Here is a 26,203-nt window from a genome sequence, read left to right as displayed (position 1 = left end):
ACTCCCAACTTCTAGCAATCTCATCTTCTGCCAGATGCCACCTCCTTGGTCTGGTTAAGGCCAAACAAGCTCAGATTTATCTGTATCATAGAATCATAGAATGACTGGGGTTGGAAGGGACCGTAAAGCTCATCATGTTCCAACTCCCCTGCCATGAGCAGGGACATCTTCCACTATCCCAGGTTGTTCCAAGCCCCATCCAACCTGGCCTTGGACACTTCCAGGGATCTACCTGTGTCTCATCTTTAATTATTACTGGTATCCATAAGAACTGTGACTGGGCTGGTGAACTCTGGGTGTGACTATGCCCCCTAAAGCAATCTAATCCTGACGTTTCTTTCTCTGCAGGGGGTGGAGGGAAACGCAAAGGCAAAAGCAAAAAGTGGAAGGAAATCTTGAAATTCCCTCACATTAGCCAGTGTGAAGATCTCCGAAGAACCATAGGTAAGAGCCTTTCCCTTCTTTGGAAGTATTGCATAAATAAAACTCAGTACCTACCTACCAGGACCGTTGTGGCTGTAAAAAGACATTCAGAAATGGGTCCCCCCATCACATCCTGCATTCCCTTCTAATAAGGAGCTCTTTATCAGGGAGGAAATGAGACTTGATGATTGTAGTTGAAGGTCAGTATTAATTATAGTCTGGATATGATGTTTGAAGCAACAGGCACTACCTCTACCAGGCTCAGCAGCACCATCCTCTATTCAAACCACAACCATGACACTGCTTTATGTAGGTTTTTATACGACATATACAAATTTTTTTTACTTAATTTGTTTTATCTGTGTGGGCCAAACACTGCAGATTTGGAAGAGAGCTTACAATGGCCATTTTTGTAGCACTGCCCTTCTCCTGCTCATACCTGCCAAATTTTAGCATTTTTTTGGCTACTGCCTTGGCAAACAGGGCTAGCAGCTATCTCCTTCTGCATTCTCCTCTGGAAAGCCCAGCATTACTGGTCTCACCACAAAAGGTTAACTTCAGCATTTGAGGCTTCTTTTCTCCCCTACACATCAAATCCAGCCACTGGCAAGGAATGAATGAAAGGCAAGAATCTGTAACAACTGAGATAACAGGCAGCATAATTTGTCTAACTTGGGTGAACTCCTGGGGTCTGAGTGACAGTGCCCTGGCACTATTTACCTTAGAAATTCACAGCGTGTTTATGCAGAGAAAATATGTGGAATGTTTTGAAAGTCTTTTCATGGTCTCCTTCAGTAAAATTTTCTCCTCTCATCTTCTGCTGCAGAGCTAAAAGGAGGTAAAGAAAAGAGGGGAGGCAGTGGAAGAGGGTGTAGGTTTTCCCCAGTTTATGGTCACTTGACAAACACACAAACCCTGACCAATTTCTGAAGGTACAGAACCTGCTGAAAGCAAATCTGACTTAATATATTGTAATCTGCAAAAGGAATTCTCCCTGTTGTTCTACCAGCCTTGGTTTCTGCAGGGGGAAAATGGCTCCAGATAAAATGCTGCTCTTTACGAAGGTGTAGTATCCTAAAAAGAGTGGTCTCAAAAAAGTTAAGTCTGCCAATTATTTCAGTTTCTGAAATGCTATTTCTGGCTTTTTTTTTTCTCTTTTGTGTGTGTGTGTGTGTGTGTGTGTGTGTGTGCTTTGTCCTAAATGCAATTTGGTTTGAATTTTTTGCATGAATGATTTGGTGAAGTAACCGACCCTTGTGTGATCTCTGGATGGATTTGGCTTCGTGACAATGATTACCTGTTGACTGGGAATTTTAGCAGCTGACTTTTCCACAGTGGGAAATAAGGTCCAAATCCTTGTTCTGTGACTCTGATTTTTATTGAGTGGCTTTCCTGCTGAGCTGGATGTGATTACACAGGGAATGAGGCACTGCTAAGCCTCAGTGAGGTCATCTGCCCTTGCTGGCTCTACCATTTTCAGCTGATCCAGCTGAGGTTGAAACATCCCAGACAAACAGTTGTCTGAACTTCTCCTTGCTCACACAGGGTACCTGACACACCTTGGATGGGTCTATAGCATTAAGTGGTTTGCATGTGTGTGGTTGGTCTGAGGTGCTCAGGATGGATCTGTTCATGTGCAGATCCCTCGCTCTGGGCACCCAGGAACAATTTCTGGTGGTTGCAGTCTAGCCTTAAACTGCTTCTTTTACTGCCTCTGCTAAGGAAGAACCATTTCCCTGTCTTTAACCCTTCATTTTCTGCAAGTCATTTAAAAGGATCTCAGGGTTTCAGATCTCAGGTGTTTCCAGAGGTGATTTTATCAGGGAATGTACTGAAAAATCTTTCTTGGACCATCAGCTGAACTGCTCTGTGACTTGCAGGGAATTCAGCTTTTTGGTGTGTCTGCCCATCAGACCCTCCCCTAACAATTTCTTAACCCACTAGTCAGTGCTAATAATGAAACAGAGACCCCCAAAAGGCTTTTTCCTCCAAGGCCAGGTTGGATGGGGCTTTTAGAGGAAGGTCCCTGCCCACAGCAGGGGGATTGGAACTAGGTGATCTTTCCAACCTTCCAATCCAAACCATGATTCTATGATTCTAAACTTTGTACAAGGAAAAGGCTGCAGCCTAATTCAGTTTGTTTAGAGACCAAGACAAATATGGGCAGGTTCTGCTCCTCACAGACCTCTTTGCTGCCTGTTCACCTCCCAGCACTTTTGGTCAGACAGAGTCTTGCCACTTTGGTTAAAAAGAAAATCACACCGAGTCTTGGAGTGTTGCATGAGCTGGAGCTCCAGGCTGTTGAGGTTTTGTTGTACTCCTCTTTTTTGGATGCTTCCCAAGAGCCTGCAGGGAAAGGCTTGAGGCAGGGGTGGGATGGACTTTTTGGTTCAGGCTGAGCATGGGCTGCACAGTGTAGTTTAATGCAACCCTAAGCAATGGGTGGAAAATGCTGCTGTTGTGATTGTGGCAGTGCAGCCTGCATGTGTGTGTAGCTGCCCACATCTGGGTGTAAAAACGTGTGTGCGTTTGCACCCCGCTAAGGTGTACTGAAAAGAGTCTGTGTCTTAAAAAAAATAGTGTAGTGTGAAAAGAAATCTGGGAAAAACAGGAAGGCTGAAATAAACCAAGGGTCTGCGACCTGTGTTGACACAATTATGAGTCAGTTCATACCTTTTGGTTACCTCTGTGTTTACAGGAGACTCTGTGTTTGACTATCCATCATCTGGTGTCTTACTGAAAGACTTGCTTAGTAAAGCCCTTTTTTCCCCTCCTTCTTGTGAACAGAAATAAAAATCAAAACACCTGAGAGAAACACTGCTTTTTGATAAATAAACAAACACTGGAAACATCTTTATTAAAAGTGCCATTTAGCCAAGGAGCTATTTTTTTGGATTACACTTAAAAGCAACCTCTTTTCTCCTTTCTTTTTTGTCCAAAGTATGCAACACCTTTTGCAGGGAAGTTCAGTGGCCTTCATTGTGTGCTAATTAAACAGGCATGGGGAGCAGGGATGCTACACTGATACCTTTACTGGGCTGAGTGAGGCTTGTATACCATGAATGGCTGATATATGTTTCCATTTGCAGCCCTCTTCCTGGCTGTATTTAATTGTATTAAAACAGTCAGCCCTTTCCAGGTGGGAAAATTTCCATATTGGCATTAGAAGCCTTTTCAAGCAGCGAAAACTGATGTTTGAGACACTACTTACCATGACTCATGGTGGGGTTCTGCTGCCTTTAAAGCTCATAGCTGATAGCTCAGCAAAAGAGGGATGTTTCAGGGGAAGAGAAAAAATATCAAGGAGCAGCTTTAAAAACTCCTACATTTGACTCTGCACGAAGAGGTGCCTCAGGTTTGAGATACTCACTAGTTTAAAGGCCATCAGTAAGCAAAAGTGTAAGAAAAGGTTGCAATTTTAAAGGCCAGAGTGTCATTTTGATGATAAAAGATGCTGGATGTCTGTAAATACTTCTGAATGACGCAAAAGGTTCTCTTGGTTAAAAGTGTGGAATTTTTATTTATTTTGCTCAGGCCCATTCTGTGCTTTTTTCTTCTGTAAAAAAACCTGCTTGGGTGAAAGAGTTGATTATTCTGATCTTTGGCAAATCTGCTTTCACAACTGTCCAAATGCTATATAATAAATCAAGATTTTTTTTTTCCCCCCAAACTGCCACAGAATGTGTCTGTGTTTGTTGCATAGAGTGATTTGTTGCATTATTGCAGAAAACTTTTTTAACTCCTTCGGTAAATCCGTTTCTGGTTGTGTGTTGTGCTCAGATAGAAGAGAAACTCTGAGGATTTCTCGTGTTAAATATTTATATTTAGTGAAATTTCACAGTCAGAAAGTTCAGCCCCATTAATACTAATTTGTCCATTCTTGGTTTAAAAAGAGCAAATAAATCCTTCCTATGCCATTTAACCTCTTACATGGCATTAGCTTGAGCTTCCAATTCTGGCAGGTTCTTTTCAGTGTTGTTAAAAATACACATCTGTGTGAGAAACACTTTGTAGAGATGGTGAACAGAGTAAGTGGGACAAAATCAAAGCCACAGAGTTCACATGCTCTTTCTTCACATGCAACTTTTTACAAAAACCGGCTCTTTTTTTCCCCCCTCACTTTTCTCTGGGGTATTGTACTTTCTTCAGACGTGATCAAGACCTTCCCCTACAGGATTTTTTTTGGTCACTGTGGAGTTTATCTACCCAGAGGCACACTGATGGTGCAGGCTCTGCAGTGGGACTCAGACCTACGTAAAGGAGGTTTTCTGAGCTGCCAGATGGGTGCTGATGGCAACAACCAAGGAGCTGCAGTGTGGACATCAACGACAGAGAGTATTTATCAGGCTTCCTAGGAATGCTTTGCAGCCTGCACTGAGCTCCATCCTGTGGCAGAAAGGCTGCTGCTATCCCCGGGTTATCTCATTTAAAGGCAGCTTGGGCCGCCCTGCTCTGCTCCACGGTGCTGGGATATCTTTCAGGAATTCCCATCAGCAGTTTTTGGGCTCCTTGGCTTCAGGGGTTTGCCAGCACTGCAGGGATAAACACACGGGTGAGGGGTTTTGGTAAAGCCAAGTGTGATTTTCCAGGCTTGCTGGTGAGGGAATGTTGATTGAGGGATCATGTGCCTCTGTGGGACCCTGCCCCGCTCCGTCTGGGAACAGGGACAGACCCAGGGCTGTGTCTGCTGGGACAGGGAATGGGGATAGGATTGGGAATGGAGATGTGGCGGCAAAATACAGCTCCACATGCAGATCCCAGAGCCTGAGACTATGTGGTGGTGTCACATATAAGGTTCAGGCACTGAAAGTGGGAAAGAGAAGTCATCAAAGACCAGGCTGATCAAAACCACGAAGCAGTAGCCCATTTTCTCTCCACTGACTCCTTCCCTCCTGATGTTTACAGTGATTAAAAAGCAAGGTTGGGAAATGTAATCCTGAAGCCAACAAATAGATCAAAGGAAGGAATTGCAGCTTGCCTTCCACTGTAAATAACCAAGCTCAGGTGGTTAAAACTTCTGTGATTGTTTTGTAGTATTGGTCTGAATACTACACCAAAGGCTGGTCTCAAGTTTTTGGCTAAAACTAGAGTTTAATTTTTGAGAATTTTTTTTTTTTTGTGGAAAGCATCATCTTTCCTTGGAAAAAAAACCCCACATTTTTATTGGAAATAGTTTTTCAACAAGTAGTCAGGATTCCATGGCATGACATAACAGCAGGGGGAATTGTGTCCTGTTTTCTTTCCAAATATACATACTGTATAATTGTTACACTGTTAATTGAGATATGTCTGTAGGGAAATTCATATCATTTAAGGCCCAAGCTGATAAATGGGCTCACGAAGAATTATCCATCTACACAGGGTGTCCCTTTAATCTGCATCAGCCCCAGGGTCACCAGGACCCACGGGCTGGTTGTGGCAGGGCAGTGTGGATAATCCCATAGATGGTGGAGCAGTTCCTAAAGAAAACCTCCCTGGATGAGTTATCCTCTGTGGTGGTTGTCTGCAGGGCGAGCACAGAAAGAGCAGAGAGAGAGGAACCCAAGAAGGACTGAAAACAAAGTTGGAAGGACTGCTGAGAGCTGTGGAGAGGATTTATTGCTCTGGAAAAAGTTATGCAGATTTTTTTTGGATAAAGTTAATGCAGAAAAAACCCTCGAACTGATTCATTTCTAAAGAAGAGAGAAAGTCCTTCCCCTTGACAGTGCCCATTCCATACACTTCTTTTCTCCTCGCTTTATCTTTCCCTTCCTGCTGCAGCAGGCAGAACTTTCCCCTCTCTTCCTTGAGCCAGAAGGTCTCTGTTGCTCCTTGGAAGCACAGTTTATGTAATCTTTCCAGCATAGACCTTGCCTTCAGGGTTGCCCTGCAGTTTCTTGGATGTGACGTCCTGTCCCATATCATGAATACATCTAAATTAAATTAGATACTCTTCAGGGGCAGGAACTGGCCACATGATAGAAACTGGTCCAGCACATGAAATGATATGGCTGACGTCAAAACCATACTGTTTGTTTACAAACCCACAGTTGGTTCAGCTCCTTTCTTTAAAATCTTTCAGATTCAACTGTAATTCCATCATAAACATAGGTTTCCAGTGCTCTAATGTGGACAAACAGAGCAATGTTTGGTGCCCTTGCAAGATTGGCTGCATCCAGTTTATAGCGATGGGTGGAATTGAGAAGGGTTGGGGTTTTTTTCCTGCCTTTTTTTTTTTTTTAATGCCATCACAGAAAATATGTGAAAAACAAGCTGTTTTATGCATCTAGTGAGACTCAAGACTAACACTGGGAGAACAGGCTTCTTGCAGGCTGCTTGTGCTTGACAGCTTCCAGGCCGGGAAGGGGACGCAGGGGAAATGAGTTGAAATGATCTCAGTCCACGTTCTATTTACAGAATTTATTTCACAAGACTTAATCCATTAAGTATTACCTTGGCAGGGTCAACCCAGAAAGAAACCAAGAAAGATGTTGCTATTCTCCCATAAAGAACGGGCAGCAAATCCACATCTCCCTACCCAACAGCTAGCCCGCCCTCGTCACCGTTCAATAGAAAGCCTCCTAAGGAACAAATATTGTCACTAAACCTCTATATTTGTGTTTTGTGGCAGAGACAAACTAGCCTTTGCAAATTGAGAAGGAAAAAAAAAAAATGCCACGACACACTTGGAATTACTTTCCGTACAGTGATACGCAGGAAAGGAATTAGAGGAGAATGTATCCTTTAAAAGGATCCATTTCATCTCTCGTTGAAAATAGAAGTAGATATTGTGAGCTGCAGGGTTTTTCATTATCTTATTAGGTAACATGAGTCATTAAGCCTAATTAATACTTATGCAGTGATTTGGAATTGTAAAATGCTATAGAATTGCTCACGGGTCCTGTTAAATGGTAGAACTTGGTTGTTAGGGAAATTTATTTTGAAAGCAATTTAACATTTGCTGGATGTGGGGAATGAGAGGTAGGGCTGCATTTATGGTGAAAACTTGCTCTTCTCTCTGCTGGACTCACTTGTAACTTTGCTCCTGGTAGTGATGGGGAGGTGGTGGCTCTGCTCAGCTCTGCTGGAGTCAGTGAGAAAGTTTCCCTTAAATTAAGTTGCACAGGAGCCCTCTTATACTGGAAAGAGGGAACTGCAGGGAGGGAAAAGGGAGAGAAAAGATCTTTCAGACCTACATTATAGGGATGCTGTGAAGTGAACAGCCTGAAATCCTCACCTTTGGGGATGCACTCAGGCTTTTAGGGAGGGATGGGATTAACCTCAGCTAATGCTTCTTGAGGAAAAGAACTCATTTGGTAGTTGGGAGAGGAAGCATTATTCTGACTTGGCTTCTGCTGGTTATTACAGAGGCCTCCAGGATTGTGGCTGGGCTTTGCTTTGGGCTTTGCTGGGAACAGTCATGCTGCAAGTATGGCAGGCTGAAAATGCTGCAGGTCAGGCTACAGGAACATAAGAGACTGAGCCCTTGATGGAGACATTTTGTAACAAAACAGCTTTTTTTGTAAAGAAGTGGAGCTGTTATTCTGGTTAAAACTGGAAACCTAATTTTTGTCTCTTTTATTTCCTCCTTCCTTTTTTTTTCATGGAAGAGGGGCAGGAGAAAAAGAAGCATCCTATTCTTTACTTAAAACCAGAAAATAAGTGGTAATCTTAATTTATATGGAAGTCACCCAAAGACCATAAAATATTTGGAGTGAAGCAAAATTCACATTTTTTGTCTGTCTGTCTGTCTATCTATCTATCTATCTATCTCTGTTCTGAATATCTGCAAAATATAAAAGTAATCTTATACCTCTTTTTTCAACTTTGTCTTGGTAGCACTGCTTTTACTGAAGCACTCTTTGCCACAAAGTGTAATTCTTTAGCATGAGGTGCAGTTTTTGCTTTAGTTATGAAGGTCCTTGATCAGTGCACTTCAGTTCTACTGGTTTGTTATCTTTTCTTGACAGTACAAACATAAATAAATGAGTATAAATTCAATATTTCACTTTTAAGTATAACTTAGGGCACTGCAAATTATTTTATGGGTCAGCAGGGTTGGGATTCTTACTCCTTGTAAATCTGTGTCTGAGGTGAGACCCCAGATAAAGTGTCTTAGTGGGACTAAGGCCCATTGTTGTCCTTGTGCTGGTGATTTCTGGCTTTCAAGGGGAAGAGAGGTTGTGTGCTTTTAGGATGATCCCACACCTAACTTTTAGTTCTGGTTTTAAGGCAAAGTGTGAGGGAACTCACCTGGGAATGTGATTTTTTGGTGCTTTGGCTGAATCCTTGAAGTCATTGAGAAATTCCATTTATTTTTCAGGAAATCACTATATGCTGCTTTGAAAACACTTTGGAGGTGATAATCGGAATTATTTCTGTGTTCTGTAGATCAGAAATCAGGGCATGGCCATGAATTCTGTTAAATATTGCTATTAAAATAGAACCCCCACTCGACAGGATCAAAGCAGGAGCTATGAGGCCACTTCTGAATAGAGCTCCTGGTTATGCCAGTACTATTATTTACTTACTAATCACATTTTTTACCATGCTAAACTAGTGCCAGGGAATTCTAAGACAAGTAAAATAAAATATTCTGTACCTTAAACTGCTGTCTTTTAGCAGAATAATGGAAGGGATGAGTGAAAGCACAGTGTAGGGAAGGGAAAGAAAATCATAGAGCAGGATGGTATAATCTAAACTATGAAAAGTCTCCCAAGTTTGGCAGGGATTTTGTTGAAGAACTCACTGGTAAATCTCAGTGCAAAAATGGTTCAACAAATAGTCTGAACTCTTATAATCCTTAAAAAAATACGTTATGGACCAAGACATTGAAGTCACAATTAAATTTGCACATTAAGAAAAACAAGAAGGTTTTACCATTCCAGAAGAATTCCTGATTAATTTCAGAAGATGGGAACTCTCTATGGTATTCAATGACCCACAAAAAAAATAAAAGCTCAGCAGGTAGCTAGGAAATACTTTGTACCTGCCAGATTTCCCCATCCTCCAGCCCTGCACCAGCATCACATTTGTACAGTGGCACATTGAAGGTCTCTTGACGTCACACTGATTTTCTGAGCTCTCGCTTGGACAAGTTAGGCCAGTGTTGACAGATTGGTGGGGGCTGTTCTCAAGAGCAACAGGACCTGGCTCCACTACATACAAGTATTTGCAATGTTGAAACAGCCCTCTATAAGTAAGTGCTTTCAGGCTTTCATAACTCCTGCTTCAAAATATTTTTGGCATTTGTAAACACGGCTTATGGAGAAACACGGTTTTGAGCACAGGAAGAATTTGGTGTAAGTCACTTCGGGGCTATTCTGATCAGTCCAAACAAACAACATTCAGCACTCGAGTACCATGTCCATCACATCTGACCTTTTGGTGTAGGTAGGGTTTGTCCCATGAGCAGTGACTTCAGCACGCTGAGCTTCGAGAGGGGTCTAAGAAGTAAGTAGGGACATCCTGCAGAGGTACAATCCTGACTTTAAAATGCCAAAGAGATAAATGTATGGTGAGGAACTTACCAAATAGCATAAAATATTTATGATTCAATGTGGCAGAGTACGTTTGTGCTGATCAGCTCTCCAGCAGCTAAAGCCAACTGGCAGCCACGCCACTTCAAGCGAGATCCTTTCCAGATCTCTTTGGCTGAACCTGCTAAGCCTGAGCACGAGTAATGAGGTGGGATATTTCTGGGAAGGACCTCTGTGCTGGTGACAGGTTGGGGTCCATGTGGGAGGGAACTAACCTGTCCCTGGGGAGGGAACAGGCCAGCACTGTTGGCTCCTGGAGGCCTCTGTGTGCCCCAGGTCTGTGCCCAAGGAGGATGGAGAATGGAAGACGGGAGAGTGGGTGAGCTGGGGGGAGCAACTGTAGGTAAATAAAAACACATCCCCTTTGCATGGTCAGTGGGAGCATTCCTGAGGCTTGTTCTGCCTGTGAGAGGAGAAAAGACCCAGCATGAAAAGAGCAGCTGTTAAGCAGCCCAAGTGGTGGGAGTGGACCTCATGACTGTCCTTAGCTCCACGGAGGCTTTCTTCCTCCAAGGTAGGGACTCACCCCTTCAGAGGCTGCTTTCATCCCTGCCCAGGAGACTGTGGGTGTCTGTGGGGCGCCATAACCTCATTATCTTCTATGGGGAAAAAAAAACAACTTCTAAAAATATTGTCTATGCCAGTATTGTCTATGCCAGTGTGACTATGAATCAGTGGTCAGAGCTGCAAGGGAGAATTACAGCCTTTTCTCCCTGTTCCTTGCCATGGACAACCCCTGGTCCTGTGACTAGGACTGATGTCTTTTTTAGAATCTACTTCAAAGCCCCCTCGGGGGCCAGAGCCTTTCTTATGAGTTAAAAATCAACTTGTTTAGGTAAGATCTTAAGGAGTGGAAGGAGGCAATGCAAAGTTTCAAGCTCGGCAGAGGAGCTGCCAACGCAGAGGTCACACAAGGTTGTGGTTACTCCCACTGTGCTCTGCCATGGGCTCTGTGCATTAGCACAGACTGGGATTACAGCAGAGCCAGCACAGAGAGAGGGAAGACATGGATCCACCCTCTAGCCATGTGGTTTTCACAAGTTTTCTGGCACTGGCTTCTGTTCCAAATCCTAAAGGAGCTCTGATGGAGACCTGCCGTCCTGGTTCAAAAAGGGGGATAGGATTTTATTCTCAACAACACCACTGAACTACGTGGCAAGTAACCATCACCCACAACCAATTACCAGTAAAGCACCTATAGACTGCTTGAAATTTGTAAAGAGCTCCATAAGTGCTCACTGTAATTCACAGCATGGGTAGGATAATCCTTTCCTTTCTCTTTGTTCATATCATATGAAATCAATTGCAAACTTGTCCTTCTTCATCCCCAAGGAGAGATTATGGTTTTTTTTTCCTAAGCCCCAGTGTTTTTCCCTTGTTCATTGCAGGGGGGTTGGACTAGATGACCTTTAAAGGTCCCTTCCAACCCAAACTACTCTGTGATTCTATGATTTTAGCCTTCTGTCTCACTCATTGCTGGAGTGTGATGATGCTAAATCACATCTCCCCAAAAGCCTTTATCTTTTGTGTAAATTAGCTGATAGCTTCCTTCTACTGATGCAAGCCAAAACAATGCTCAAGTTGGCAGAATTATGTGGAATTCTGCCTCATCTGTTTTTTGCCTCCCATCAACAAACTAGTATTTCCCTAACAAGTCCTCAGATCTGGCAGTTTTCCAGGGTTTCCCTTTTTGGTAGACAGCAATAAGGAAGGGAATCTCATCTTGCTGCCAACTCACCCACTTCCAGCATGTATTGGGGAGGGATCAGAAGCCCTTTCCTTTGACTGCCACAGAGAGAGAAAGCACTGGGAGTTCAGCTGGAGGCTCTGCCTGTGAGATGTGGGTCATCAAGTCTTGAATTAGAGAGCAAATAAAACACTCCTTTGCTTTTCTTCCTCACTTTTTTACCCTCCATTTAAGCAAATTTAAGTCCTGGTGACAGTTAATGCACAGATAACCCTTGAAAGGGAGATGATGTGTCTCCCAGGCAGGTGCAGTCTGACTTGCCTCTCTCTGCTCTGGTCCCTCCCAGGGTGGAGGCACAATGGCAAGAGAGAGACTATTTCAGTGCCCATGATCTCTTGCTCTTGGCTGGCTCTGCCAGCCTGGGTGCCAGTTGTGGTGGTGGGTTTTGCATAGCTGTGGGTTTGATACCAGTTTAGCTGCCAGCTGGCAGTGTGAGCTGTGTAACTTTCAACTCCACAAATGCCATGCCAGCATCTGTTTCTCATCCTACAGCGTTTTAAATAATGCAGATTTCCAGCTGTCTTCCCCTTCCTTCCCAGTTTCAGGGCACAGTTTGCTGGTTTCATGTGCTGCTCTGAGGTGCATTTCCAGGCTATGCAGTTTGTGTGCAAGGCAAAGCTGCTCTGGGGGCTGCAAGATGTGATGTGAACTGTCCATACCCTCATCCTCCAGCACAGTCCTGCATCGAAGCAGAAGAAATCCTCAGCTGTGAGGAGTCCTACAGCTCGTGGAATGTGTTAATTAAACAAGCATCTCTGGAAGAGGTAAAGTGGTGGAGGTCCTCTGCAGATAACTTGGCAGCTTCCTAATACAGTATTCACTGCTTCAAGTCTCTCAGGGGAAAAAAACCCCAGCTTGAAAGAGGGGTTTTTAAAGCCCTACTTTCCAGTAGGAATGTAATTGAAGAATGCAGTGAGGACTGTGGAAGCACGCTCCTCACAAACAGAGCAAAGATTAAATTCCAGTGCTTTGTTTGGGGCAAATTGCTGGCCTTTGTCTTCAGCATTAAAGCCATCTGAAGAAAATCATTCCTAGCATACAGCAAGACAGTTGCTTTTGCTGGATTCTTTCCTGCATACAACGTAATAGTTTAATGTGAATGCAGTGGGGAACAAGGAAAATGGAAAGCATGATTCATTTTGAGTGGCATGATGTAAGAGGTGATTTCTTTTAAGGAGATAGAAGGCAGAGGGATCAGCATTAAATATTTTAAGTGGGCTCTTGGAGCAATCCCATAATGGAATTCCCCACATCCCCCTCCTATTATGACCATAAGTTCTGTTTCCTGCTAGTTCTCTTTTTGTATTTATAGGCTTTAAACCTAAATCAGAACAATTTTACGAACCAAGTTATAAAAATCCTTTATCCTGTGTCCCACAAAGTCATAAGTGTTTGTTTCTTCAGCTCAGTAATAGTTCCCCATTCTGCTTTCTGGGCAGATTTACTCAATATCACTGCAATTTCTACCCACAGTCAATGTCTCAAGGCACCAACTCTTCCTGCCGGGTTACAACTAAGCATTTCCTACAGTATCCTTATAATTTCTCAAATTTCTCCTCCCCCTTTGGTGCCTGGGAAAGTAGATGGACCCTACAGCATGACCTGGGGGGTCATGAAATCCAGGCTGTTAGAGCTGAAGTGGGGAAGCACATTCCAGAGGAGACAGCCCTTGCACCAGGAGTGTTTGCAGCTCAGGCTGCTCTCCAGCCCACACAACACCCAGCTGATCCTGAGCTCTTCAAGTGATTGCAAGTGGCACAGCCTGGGGCAGGGAGGCAGCAGATGTCTGGGATTTAGGGTGTTGTGGCTCAGTGTTTTCCACTGGAGCTGGGACTCAGCTGCTGGCTGATGACAGTCCTGGGCACCCTGAGCAGTGCAGTGTAGGGCTGGGCACCCAGGAAGACAAATCCATTGAAAAGTGTCCTGCTGCTCTCAGTCGTTTGAAAGGGGAGTGGGGAGCTGGCAGAGGCACGAACCACTGCAGAGAGGTCCATATTCAAATGTCAAGCCCGCAGTTTCTCCATCAGTCATAAGGAGAAAACCACTTGGCAAATCCAACCCGTCCCTGAACCTGAGTGACAGAACAGCCTCCTTCAGTTTGGCTTCTCATAAATGCTGACTTTTTCATTGTGTTGAAGTAAATCAGTTTTACTCCTCACCCCAGGCTTATAAGCTCAGTTATGTCCCTGCATCCTATTGGATTGGCATGTCACTGAGCTGCCCTAGAGTGTACCCAGTGCTGTCCAGAGCTGATGTCCTGTCAAAGCTCTGCGTGTGAGATAGAGCTGGGAATGGTGTGGATCTCCCATGGAAGTCCTTGGGGTCAGAGAATGGGTGCTTGGCATTGCTCTGCAGCTTCTGTTGCTGAAGAAGGGGAAGGCCATGTGGTCAATGTGCTGTAATAAATATAGCTGACCTATCTGAGAGAACTGCTGTGGGCTAATAGTTGTCTGTGGCCTGGAGGAGGTTATCAGTCAACACAAGGAATGTAGACTCTGGGTCGTATTCAGCCCTGTAATCAAACAGATCAGGCTTAAAGAGTCTGAGAACAACAGAGCTATGATCATGGTAAAAGATCATGCTCTAATTCAAGGCAAGGAAAAGTAAATGCAGAAACTAATCTGTCTGGCAGCACGAGGCTGGGATGAACATTAATGCCACCGTGAAACACGTGGCAAAACAAAAGGCAAAACCAAAGCACAAAACCAGCACCAGAGCAGGCTCTCTGGCTTTGTCCTGCTGGAAGTTCTCCTGATCTCTTGGCTGGGTCATCAGAAGCTGCCTGCCCAGGGCCCTTGCCAAGCAGCCCGTGACCTCCAGGTGTGATTGCAGGTGGTTTAATGCAGCGGGCAGGGGAACAGCCTGAGAAGAGTGGCAGCACAGGTTCATTAGGAAGTAGCAAGAGCAAATAATGTTTCTGAAGGGCTTCACCCAAACTAGATGAATGTGCTGTGGTGTCTCACGTTGTTGCCCATTGCAGCTGGGATAGCCTTGTAGGCCTTTGTTATTTCAAACTGTACGTGCACTGTCATTTCATGGTGCTGATCTCTGCTACTTTAAAACAGAATGCTTAGAAAATAGCTCTTGCTTGGACCTCCTGGTCTCTAATTTGCAGCAAGTGAAATTTGTGCCCCCATTAATTTTAGAGAAAGGTTGTTTTAAGGCATTGTTTCAGGCATTTTTTTATTATTGATGACCTACTGTAGCTCTTTGAAACTACTGCTACTATCCAGAACTCAACTGCCAACTACTCATGGACACAGATTTGTGGGACCCAGAAATTAAGCCAATTCCTTCAGTACAGCTGGACTGATGCAGAGCTGTGAGAGATGATGTGATACCAGACACAAGAAGTAAAAAGTGGTCTCTGTCTTATGTGTGGGCAGTAACAGAGTTTGTTAATCACTGAGTCCTCACCTTCCCCATTTTTCCCCCTTTTTTTTTTTTCTGAGGAACCCAGATGTATTCCAACTGAACTGTGGATACCTACATGGAAATTTTAAAGCCCTAGCCTTGCTTACTGAGCTTTTCAAAGTCGCTGGGCCTCTCTGAGGACATGCTGAAAGACATAGTCTGTGTCAGGTGATTTCAGTTATTTAATCAGAAAGTTATGTGAAGGTTGGAGTGAAAAATACAGGAAAATCTGATAAGAAAGCAGGGAAGATAACAAGTTAAAATGTCTCACGAGAATGCTGAATTGTGACAAAAAAAAGAAGCAAACCTTTTCAATTAGATGAATTCTCTGATTTGGAGAACTCCACAGTATCACAGTTCCCATTGAAATCTATGGACTCTGTATGAGTTCCTTGCAACATCTGTAAAACTTTTCACAGTGATGGATGAAGAGGGGAATTATCTGACTAATGTATTACAGTACCTGCAGTGAGGCTGTGCCAAGGGCAGGACCAGGACAGAATGGATGAAATGCCAGTGATCAACACAAATAGCTGAGGAAAAGGGAGGTTCTGGGTCTGTTCAGTGCAAATATCATTTGTGAGAGACACAGGCAGAATATTCCACACAAGAGCCAGGTCTGGCCACTTTTACTGATCTAATCAGTTTTGATTGATGAGAGTAACCAAAACTTGTTTTCTTAATTGTGCTGGAAATTTTATGTCTTCCTTCTGTCATGTCTTTGATGACTTCCTGCCAGTATTTGCACAAGCTACTGTCACTGAACAGTGTGGAGTGATTCTGGGGAAAGTAAGGCAGGTCAGACATGTTGACTGCCTGCTTCAAAAGTGGTTTGGCCACTCCTAAAAAAAAAGAAGAAAAAAATTCTCCTGGTCTTTGGCAGAGGGTAAGGTGACAACCTTCCAAACACCCAAATTTCCTTTTGTTTAAAGTCTGATATCCCAAAAATGGGGAGGCTGTGGTCACATTATGAGCGAGTTCATCTGAGAGCACGATGATACACTGAGGGGGAGCTGGCCAACAGGACAGGGTGGAAGAGAGACTTCTTGCAGACACTTGGTTTTGTTTTTCCTGGGACATTTACCTGGGACACTCCAAGGCAAAAGATGTTTGCTGTCATCCACAACAGATGTTCTCCAAGTGCTCTACCTCATTTGGCACTTACAGCAAGGGTTGACTCAACACTTGATGTTGCCCAGGACTGTAAATTCTGGTCTATGTAGTTTGTTGTGAGGAGGATTATCAGATGAGATCTTTTGCTTTAGCTTGTGTCTGCTCTGCTTGGACACTGCAGCTTGTATGGCATTTCTTATTTAGAGTAGGATGTTAAATGTAGTGTCCTGGCTAAACTCCAGCCTGGGTGTTTATATTCTTCTCAATTAAATGGCACTCTTGATCATTACATGAGAGGAAATGGTGGTGCTTGTCCTTTGCTAGTAATGTATATACCCTTCAGACCTGCTTTATGGAGAGGCACATCTGCTCTCCTCTGAGGACCACGGAGTCATGATTCTCATTAATAATTATAACATACACTAGACCAGACCTTGTGGATTCTTTTTCTTCTTTTTTTTTTCTTTGTAATCTCAAGGTTTATTTTCTTACTCTTGCAGTATTGTTGCTTTTTTCTACACTGTTAGTGTCCCTGAATTATCACGTGATGTATCTCCAGCACGTTGCTGCGCCGCAGCTCCACGCAATGGGTGAAGGATAAAAAAACCCCAGACCTTTTGAATCAGGGTAGTTTCTCAAATGCATATTTCTTCAAGAGGCTTGTTTAGTCTGTTCCTGTTTTGCCAGAATGTGTGTTTTTAGGAGTCTCCTCCTTCACCCGTTTAAGTCATGACTCTCTTTTGCTGCATCAATGGTAGCGGTTGAACCTGAGCAGACTTGGAAGGTGTCTCTGACTGGTGTCCAAAAGCAATGAATATTTATTCGTATTCTCTAAACCTTTCCACTCCCTGGGTAGGACTGCCTTGTTTTTCTGTGTTTATTCAGTGCCTAGCACCATGTTCCCCTCCATATGTTCTTGGTCCTGTGCCATGATTAGGCATTAGCGCAGTAAAATAATCTTTATTAGTAATTATGCTACAAATTAATAACAGGAAGAGTGAATGAGGAGATATGACTTTGCTTTCTCTGTGTTGCTTCTCTGGGAGAAGGTATCTATTCCAGCAAGGCAATTCTGCAGGGGTGGAGCAGAGATGCACTCCTGTCTTCTCTTTAAGACTTGTATCAGAGGCACAGCCAGAGGTTTCCCCTCTTTGCAAGCCGAAACCAGGTATTTATTTAGTTTTTAAAAGTATTGGTTAAAATATCTTATCTTCTGGGTGCAAAGAGTGGTAGAAATTACTGAGCTGTAGGGCTATGTCAGGTGTACTGACCTATTGAAAAGGAGCAAGATTCCAGGTTTTGCCTAAAAAAGATGTGTGCCATAGAGTGGAGAAGCAGTTATAGATCTCATTAAGGCCAAGTACATTTATTTTATTTTTACCTGAAGCATAATTAATTCAAGAAGCTTGTTCCACACATTATACTTTTAGATAGTCCTGGGCCCAGGTGAGAAAGAGAAAAACTGGTCATTTCCTCGTTGTTGCAGCCAACAGAACAAGAACAATGGTTTCCAGGGGGTAACTGGTGGCTCCAGCCTTCTTACATAATGCAGCTGGAGGCTGGAGTTCACACATGAAGAACATGTCTTTGTGTGTGTTCTGAAAATAGCACAACAGAAATGCTGTGTTGTAACTTGCATAACTTGTAGCTCTGTTCCCCAGCAGTCCAGTGCACACTGTCACCAGTAGGATCCAAGACCACAGTTGTGACAGCAAATTCACATGTGAACTGGACATGCCCAACCAACCTCAAGCTGCCTTCAGATCCCTTGTCTGGGAACAGTGGAACTGTCTTTTCACACGGGGTTGGTCCCATCCAGAGGGTCAAAGCTGTGCTAGGGATGATGCTGCTCATGCACAGGCAGTAAAATGATCTTGCCATGCAAGTGCTGCTTCCTGAGTTCTCTTCTTGACTTCATCTCCACAGATGAGATCAGTGGAAAGGAAGATGGGGAGGGAATAGCATGGAGATTGCAAAACATGCTGGGAGAAATGTACTTTTCCATGCATGTCTTGCTTGCTGGGCTGCACATTCCTCTTTCCCTGATGACAGTATTATGTGCTGGGTTTTGCTGGTAGCTAGGCAGCTACCCAAAGCAACAAATCCAGGTGCCAATGAAACTTTCCATTGACTGAAGTGGGTTCAAGGGCAGCAGTAACAACTCACAATTCAGTCTCTTCTGAGGCCACAACACAAGGTCCCATACAATATTTTTAACTGCAAATTATTCCAAAATCTCTCTCAAAATATAATCTGTGCTTCATGCTGCGTATCTGTACCGAGGATTTAGAAGAAAAATGGGTTATTAGTACCTAATTTACATTTTATGTTTTATGCTTCCTGGCAAGTTAAGCCTGTGGTCAATGGTTCGGCCCCAAATGGCCTTTCATTACTCAGGCTGTCCAGACATTCATAACCTTATGAGTCCTTACCAAAGAGGCTCATGTTGGTGCCAGAAATATTGAGAGAGGAGAGCGCTCATGTGGAATATGTATAATGTAAGAACCAAATGGAATTCAAGGCAAGTAAGGTAATATTAATCCCTGATAAGCCGACAGAGATGCTTGATTATTAAAAATCATAAAGTTGAACAAAACATTGCGTGAAGCTTATGCAGTCTCTCTTCTTTATCCTCATCTTCTGCTGGTTTATGTTTATCTATTTAGGCTGAAAAAAAGCCTCTGGAAAAGAAAGTTGCTTGTGTTTTGATTCCCATATAACCCTCAAAGATAGCATCCTCTGAGTTTTCCAGTCAAGCCTTCAGCATTCAGTGAGACTACTCGCAGGTCAAGGCCCTAAAACATCAGCAGACAGGGCAGAACTGGCCCTGTAACACATAATAAATAACAACGGCGCGTCTGCGGAGCCAAACCTTCTGAGTAAGGGTTGCTGTTACCAGTGGGCTGGGTAGCACCATCCATGACTAAAGTTGCCTAATATTGCACATTATAAGATTAAGATTTTGCCAGAGTTATGTAGACTGAAATTTTCCATGCTGGATGTTTTCTGTGCTACGTTTTTTCTTTTCCTTTTAATTCGTTTTTTTTTTTTAATTAAAAATAACAGGCTGAAGGTGGGAGCCAGGATTGATCAGAAAGGCAAAGAAGCAGCATCATTCCACTGAAGGAATGAGCACTGGTGAATTAACACCACCATAGCTATTCCTTAAATATCCAGGCTAAGTGTGAGACAGTTTATTCCCCTTTCAGAGGTCGGTTGCATTGCACATGGCTGAGGGAGTTCACAAAGGCTGACAGGATTTTGCTGCAACCCCTGTACCTGTCCATCCTCTCAGTCACAAGTGAAAGAGGCCATTTGGGAGCGTTTCAGGGAGGGATCCCACCTTGAGGACCTCTCAGTGCTTTTCCTTCCAGTGAAGGAAACAAGCCCCTTCAGGCTGAGATGCAAAGTCTTTGCAGGTGTCTCCCAAAGGTTGTCCACTTGGAGAGCTCTTGCAGAGCTGCTGGTGTGCAGTAAATCCCTATCCCACTTGTACTGCTGCATATCCCACCTTTCCTGTGCAGGACAAGTCCTGGGATCAGATGGATGGGGGATTTGGGACCCATTATCTGGAAAGATTGAGATTTACTGTAGAAGTGGAGGGGACTTGCTGGTCTTAGGGGAACTAGAATGGAGCAGCAGTACTGCTGGGAAAGAGGGCAAAAAGTTAGGGAGGAAGGTGAAAGAAAAAACCTGGGGAGTCACAGTCCACAGAGACCCTGGAACTGAGGAGGATCAGCTAACACAATTCACAGCTCCTCTCCCAGCAGCACGAATGGATACCCTGACATCCCTGCTTCAGCTCTGCCAGTACAGGCATCAGTATGAGAGTCATCATGATGGAGTTTCTGTTTCAAAGAAAACTTAGGAAAAAGCTCAGGAAAAGCTGTGATGAAAGGACATTTTTCAAGTTCAGTATTCCCAGCCTGTTGTGCAAGCTCTTCCTAATGAACAAAACCTTTTCTTGATCCACAGCAATTTTTTTTTCTTCAGTTTTCCAGTTCCTTAAAAGCTTAGGAAATTAAACATGCAAAAATATGTGTTAAAACAACGAGCACCTAAAATAAATTTTGAATTAAGGCTGCCTGTGCAGCTTAAATTCATGTTTCTGTAAATATCAAATGTTTAATATTCTTCCCCAGGAGCCCTAATGCAGTCAGTTCAAAAGCCTGTGTTAGCCTGGGATTGGAACTGGGTTTTCTAATAAAGGAGGATAGAATGACTGACTCATTTATTGCATGAGGTAAAAGGTGTGTGATAAATTTAAATGGGGATTTGCAGCATCAAAGAAAATGGTCTCGTAGCCAAAGTGATTGAATAACACACTAGGGAACTGGACAGGGATAGATCTTATGAGATGACAGACAAGTCACTTGAAATTAGTTTTTCACAGTTGGCCTCTAGTTGTGCTTTTTTTCATTTTTCTTGAGTAGTTGTAGTTGCCTTGAGATTTTTGGGTCCTGGTTACAAACATCTGCAACTGAAACAAACAGAAGGTTGGCCTTGGGCAGAGAGAATGGCACGTAGTTAAATGCACAGCAAATCAAGCCACCCCAATTGGTGGATACTTTTTACCTCTATCTTTATATGTTAAAGTCCCCAGCCTGTAAAACTGGACTCTGTGTGCCAGAGGTGGGGTGCAAATAGATCCATGTGAAGTATTCAGAGGCTACAGTGGAGAATGTCACAGCAAGGTCCACGGGGAAATGAATCCCTGTGTTCAGAGCAGGCCTGCCTGGGGGAAGAAAATACAGTGCAGGGCCACACATTGAAGCAGAGCAGAGAATGAAGTCCTGAATAGCTGCTCATTAAGTAAGCACTGTCCGTCCTGGGCTTTGAATGAGGGGAGGGTCCAGGGGGAAAAGCAGTTTGCAGTGATGTAATTAAGGACTGCACCAGAACGCACACGCAGTCAGGACTGGCATTCAGGCTGCACCAGCCTGCAACTTTAATTTAGGTTTTTCCTGGGTTTTGAGGCTTAACTTTGCAACCTCAATCACGTTCCTTCAATAATTTAGGGTGCGTCGACGCAACGCCACGGCTGAATTCTTCCTTGTGGGATATGATGTCTCATAAAAAACATATTCTGTGCTCAAAAGTGAATGTGTTGCATTACTTCCTGTTTGCTCCCCATGCTGCTACGGATAATTGCTTCTTTCCTGCGGCTGGAATGAAGACTGTTGAAGTCCAATGGCCTCAACCATGGGCTGCTTATTCCATGTGGCATGTAAGCAGCAGGGATTTCCTTGTCCCTGGCTAGAGACCTGCATACTTTACCTCTTCCATGCAAGTAGGATGGAATTAATCAGTGTTGGTTTTCTCAGCAAGCAATGAAATTTCAACCACTGCAGTGTCGGAGGAGGAAGACTCCTCAAAGGGGACCAGGAGAAAATGCATGAATGAGAAGTTCCTGCCAAGACATGAACACTACGCTTGAGTGTGTCTGAGACGTTGGGCGCAGAGAGTAAATAAGCCCCATGACAGGTCTAGCCTAAATACCCAGCACTTCCATGGCAAGTAGCCCATACTTTCACCGCCCTTGGCATGGAGACGAGGATAATATTTTTGCAAGGATGAACTTCCCTGGAACAATGTCTCTAATGTTTCAGTGTCGTTGCAAGCACGCTTTCCTTTCAGATCAGCCATGTGGCTCTTCTTTTCCGTGCCTTTTCCCTTCACAGAAGTACGTTTTATGTGTCTGCTGAAGAGGAAATCCCTGTCTTCTGTACGGTTCCTGGGCTGAGGACCCAGAAGACAGTGCACCTCAGTCCTGGGGATGTAGCTGTTAACCCGTAGCTGATGGTTCTCTTCCAGCCAAGCTCACTGGACTTAGTGTTCTCCTATCTCACTTTTATAGGAGAACCTTCACATCTCTAAGGGGAGAATTGCACATGGCAGTCCTGACTTCCATACTTTGAGAACTCCTCCCAGCTGTTGGACTGATTAATGAAGTAACAGGAGCAGTCTAGCTATGGGACATATGATGTTGTTGGTGAAGCCACAGCTTGCTCTAAACACCTGAGCACCAAAAAGCCATATACGGCATCTACCCTCTCCAATGTGGAGGTCAGCAGGAAGGCACGAGCACAGAGGCTGCTCTACTTGGCAGAATTGAAAGGGCAGATCTAAGTGGCTGCCCCATAAGTGATCCTTTTTGCCATGTCTGAGCACCTCTCCACATTTATGGACACACAGCTGATGCTTCACACGGAGAAGGCAGCGTCACCCAGCTGTTAAGGGGCAGTGGGAGCTGTTGCAGAGTTCTTAGTTTTAGCCTCATCCACCCCACCTCCCTGTACATTCTTGACCAGAATAACTTGAGGAGGGGTTTCTCAAAGGACTAATGGCATCCAGTTGTGATGCTGCTCTTACCACACCAGAGCTGCTCCTTGCCACGTGTCACTCTGGTATAGAAGTTTATGAGATAACCACATTTAATTTCAATAGGTTTTTTAATACTCTGCTTATTTTCTAAAGCAGTGTGTGCAGATATGCTGTTGATATGCTTGAGTGAAGCAGTGTCTTAGTGGATCAGCAGCTCTCTGGAAGGGTGCTGGGAACACTTCAGACAAGCATTAGGATCTCATTTTTTGATGTTTTTCTTTGGATCTAGCATGTAATGCAAGGGGATGTTGAAGTATCCTCTTCCAAGTGAGAAGAAAAATGTCTAATTTTTTTTTTTCAACATCTAAATACCATATCACTATCACCATATCACTATGAGGTAGGCAACCCTAGCTGGAGTTCCTCTTAATTTTGTCTTCTGTGTGCTGAAATTCTTTTAGTAATTTTGGAGGTGATAGACTGGGCTTCTTGTTTTGCAGATCTGAACACCATTATTTTGTGTTCTTGAATACTTGTGGCTGTCTGTTGAAATGTAGGAAACAAAATGTTACAGGGGAAAAAAAAACAATTCAAGGGTAAGATGGTTTTCATATGACAGTGTGAAACTAAACTGAGAAATAACAGGGGGGAAAAAAGAGATAAACTGGAAAAATGCAAGCATTAGAATAACCTTTAAAACTGCAAAAGTTCTCAGGTAATTTCCCTATGACAACCTAGTTTTCATAAGAATAAACTGGAAGTTCACTCAAAAATTGCCTTTTTTTTGGTAGACCTAAGTACAACTGTTCATGGTTTTTGTGTCTGGGCACAACCTGCCACACTCTCTGCATCCATTGCAATAATTTGGTATGAAATGGTTCTTGGTACTGCAGACTTCTGTCAAGGAGGAAAAAAATACTTTCCATTGGCAATACCCTTTTGTACAAGTTCCTTTCAGTGCATTTGGGTTTCTAAATGACTTTAAAATCTCTTTTGCACTCCTCCTATCAATTTTACTCAGCAGCTCAGCTCCTTCACGCCCACTCAGAGGGGGCTGTCACTCAGCAGGCAGTGAAATCAGCCTGTCAATATAAACCAAGGCAAAATCAGTGTCTGTATTATAACAAATAAACCACTTGTGGTTGAGCAAAATATCCAGTTAAGTGGTAATTTAGCAGTGTTGTCAGAGGTCAGTGATACCCTTAAAGTTGGTGCGGGTCGATTATATTTTCCAGTGTATTATTTTCTGTGATTATTAAGGTTGGTGGTTGAGCTTATTTTGCAATTTTTTAAAAGCTGGAATTGACAAACACTTATAAAATAAGTGGAGTTTTACCAGCGTGGAGTTTTGTTGTACTTGAGGTTTGGGGTTTCAAAACACCAGGAGAAAAAATGGAACAAAAAGGAACAAACAAAGAAAAAAAAAAAAAAACCAAGAAAATTTAGCAATGAAGTAACAACTAATAGCATCTGGTATTTTGTTAGAGGAATCACTAATAAAAGGGCTGAGATGCTTAGTACTTGCAGTGAGCATTGAACAGCATGCAGAGTAAGTAATCCCCGTGAATAGTTTTATTATGTGCCTGGGAGTAACGTGTTCTGCTTAAATATGCACTCACAGAGTGAGTGCTGGTGGCTCTGTGCATTCTGCCATCCTACTGACCTGGTAAAAGTGTAGTCTTGACAGCTGCTTCTACCTGGGCTAGTTTAGAAGTCAAAGAGTAGTTTTGCAGAAGTCTTTTCGCCTTGAGAAAGCGATTCACAAGATGTCTCCGTTGGTTTCCTGGAACCGAGGTGTTTATTTTGTGCTATGTACAACAGCAACAGCTCTGTAGATTTCATAACCTTAAACATTCAAATCGCAACTTCTACTGAAATTTTCTTTCAGCGAGTGTTACCCAGAATTTCACCAGGCAGGAGTCTAAATAACAGCACTAGACAGAAAATAAGTTTGGTGCTTCAGTTTAAATCTTTCAGGCTGGATGTGAAAGTTCCAAACGAAAAAATGTCAGTAGCTACTGTCTTTGAGAGCAAATCATCCGGTTCTGTCGTTCCCATCCAAAGCAGAACAAAATGAGAACAACCAAGTGTTTGTTCCCCGAATTTCCCAGGGCGTTTCTGAGGTGAGCTTTCACATTGCTTTGAGGGTTTGTTTTTTTTTCCATTCCTCTGGCCTTGCCACAGAGACATTGTTGAAAGTCGTTGGAGAAGATAAAGTCCTTGTCCAGCCGGGGTGGTGGTCGGGGTTATGCTGTGGGCAGCCCTTCCCCTGGGGCTGCACGAGCACCACATTAAAGTGCTGGGAAATTGTGGTGGTGGAGCATCTTCTGTGATCAGTGTGGAGTAGTTTGGAAGCCCACCATGCCCTGGATACCTTTGTGACTGGCCACGAAGGCACCGTGCCCAGGAAACCTCACCTGCTGAAGCTGCTCTTGACCCTGCAGGATCTGCAGTTTGCCTTTGAACAGAGGGCTGGGGCAGTGACCCATATGGAAAGGATGCTGTTGCCTGAACCAGTAACTTTTAGAAGATACCATAAGTGTTCGGGGAGGGCTGGAATAACTCAGCAGAGTAACTCAGATTTCGTTGGGATGAGAATTTATCTTCCACTGGTGAATAGCCTGTCTCAGGGCAGAGCATTCTCTCTTTGCCATCTGGCTGTGCTCCTGGCACAGGGCTGGGTGACCAAATGTCTCCTCTGAGAGAGCTGAGGGTCCCTCCCAGGCTCTGGACCCCACTCATGTTTTTCTATGTGGTGACAGCGTTGAGCTCACAGGATCTGGTTTGATCCTCCTGCTACTGCTGCCACAGAAAGGGTGGGTGGGTTGTTATCCCTCCTGCCAAAATCTTTGTCCAAAATCAGCAGAGCCACATACGCCTTCTGGTTCAAGTGCAAACATATTTATGCAACTGTTTGTGGGATTTGACTTTCAAATAGATTTCCATGGGCAAGCTTCAATACAGCTGCTTTCAGAAAACAAATCAGAAGATCCATATATATCACCAAACTGTATTTAACTGTGAATCTGTTACAATATCTCCAAACATTTTTTCCATATCGGTCCAACTCTAAGGTTTAGACTGTTTCCATCTTCAGTGTAATGCTGCTGTGATGTGTGGAGTTTATCCCTGTAGCCTAATAACATGAAAAGAGTGGAAATAAGGAAAGTTATACAAAGCAAACGCTGTCTGCATCTGAATAATTGCATTAGATGTTCGATGATCAGGAGATTAAATTATGTTTGTTTAAAAAAAAAAACGGCTGACAAGCAGAGAAAATTAAGTTGGCAGGACTTAAAACCAGTTTGGGGTAGTTCCATTGTCTCAAGTAAGCTTGATTGCATTTGTATTTTTAATTAATTAAACTTGGATAGTTAGTGCCAAAGCAATGCTTGCTGTAACAGCATAGATGAGGGTCTCCAAGTATTTTGTAGAAAATCCTAAATTCAAAGGGAAAAAAATCAACCAAGGCCAAAAAATGTGTTCTCCCCAAGGACTTCCTATGTTAGGTCTTGAGCTTTCTGCAGCAATGAAGGCCTGGTTTGAACTGCAGACGTAGAATAAGGAATCTAAAAAGCCATTATCTTGTCATAAGTCATAACAATTTCCATATTTTATTAAAAATAAGGAAAACAGATGAAATATTTATGGTGAGAGAGAGAGT

General features: G+C 43.4%; 1 protein-coding gene across 1 annotated transcript in view; it reads left to right on the top strand.

Moving 5' to 3' along the window:
* The first annotated feature begins 370 nt into the window (after nt 1-370).
* GRK5 (G protein-coupled receptor kinase 5) overlaps nt 371-26,203 on the top strand; it is an 86,051-nt gene continuing 60,218 nt past the window's right edge. Inside the window, exon 1 of the mRNA XM_018078502.2 lies at nt 371-444. The gene's annotated coding sequence lies outside the window, so the exon portion shown is untranslated. The remainder of the gene's footprint in view (nt 445-26,203) is intronic.

Source organism: Manacus vitellinus, unplaced genomic scaffold (assembly GCF_001715985.3).
Source record: "Manacus vitellinus isolate BGI_N305 unplaced genomic scaffold, ASM171598v3 scaffold_40_pilon, whole genome shotgun sequence".
NCBI lineage: Eukaryota > Metazoa > Chordata > Aves > Passeriformes > Pipridae > Manacus > Manacus vitellinus.
Note: the sequence above shows the minus strand (reverse complement) of the source record. Positions and strands in the feature narration are given on the sequence as shown.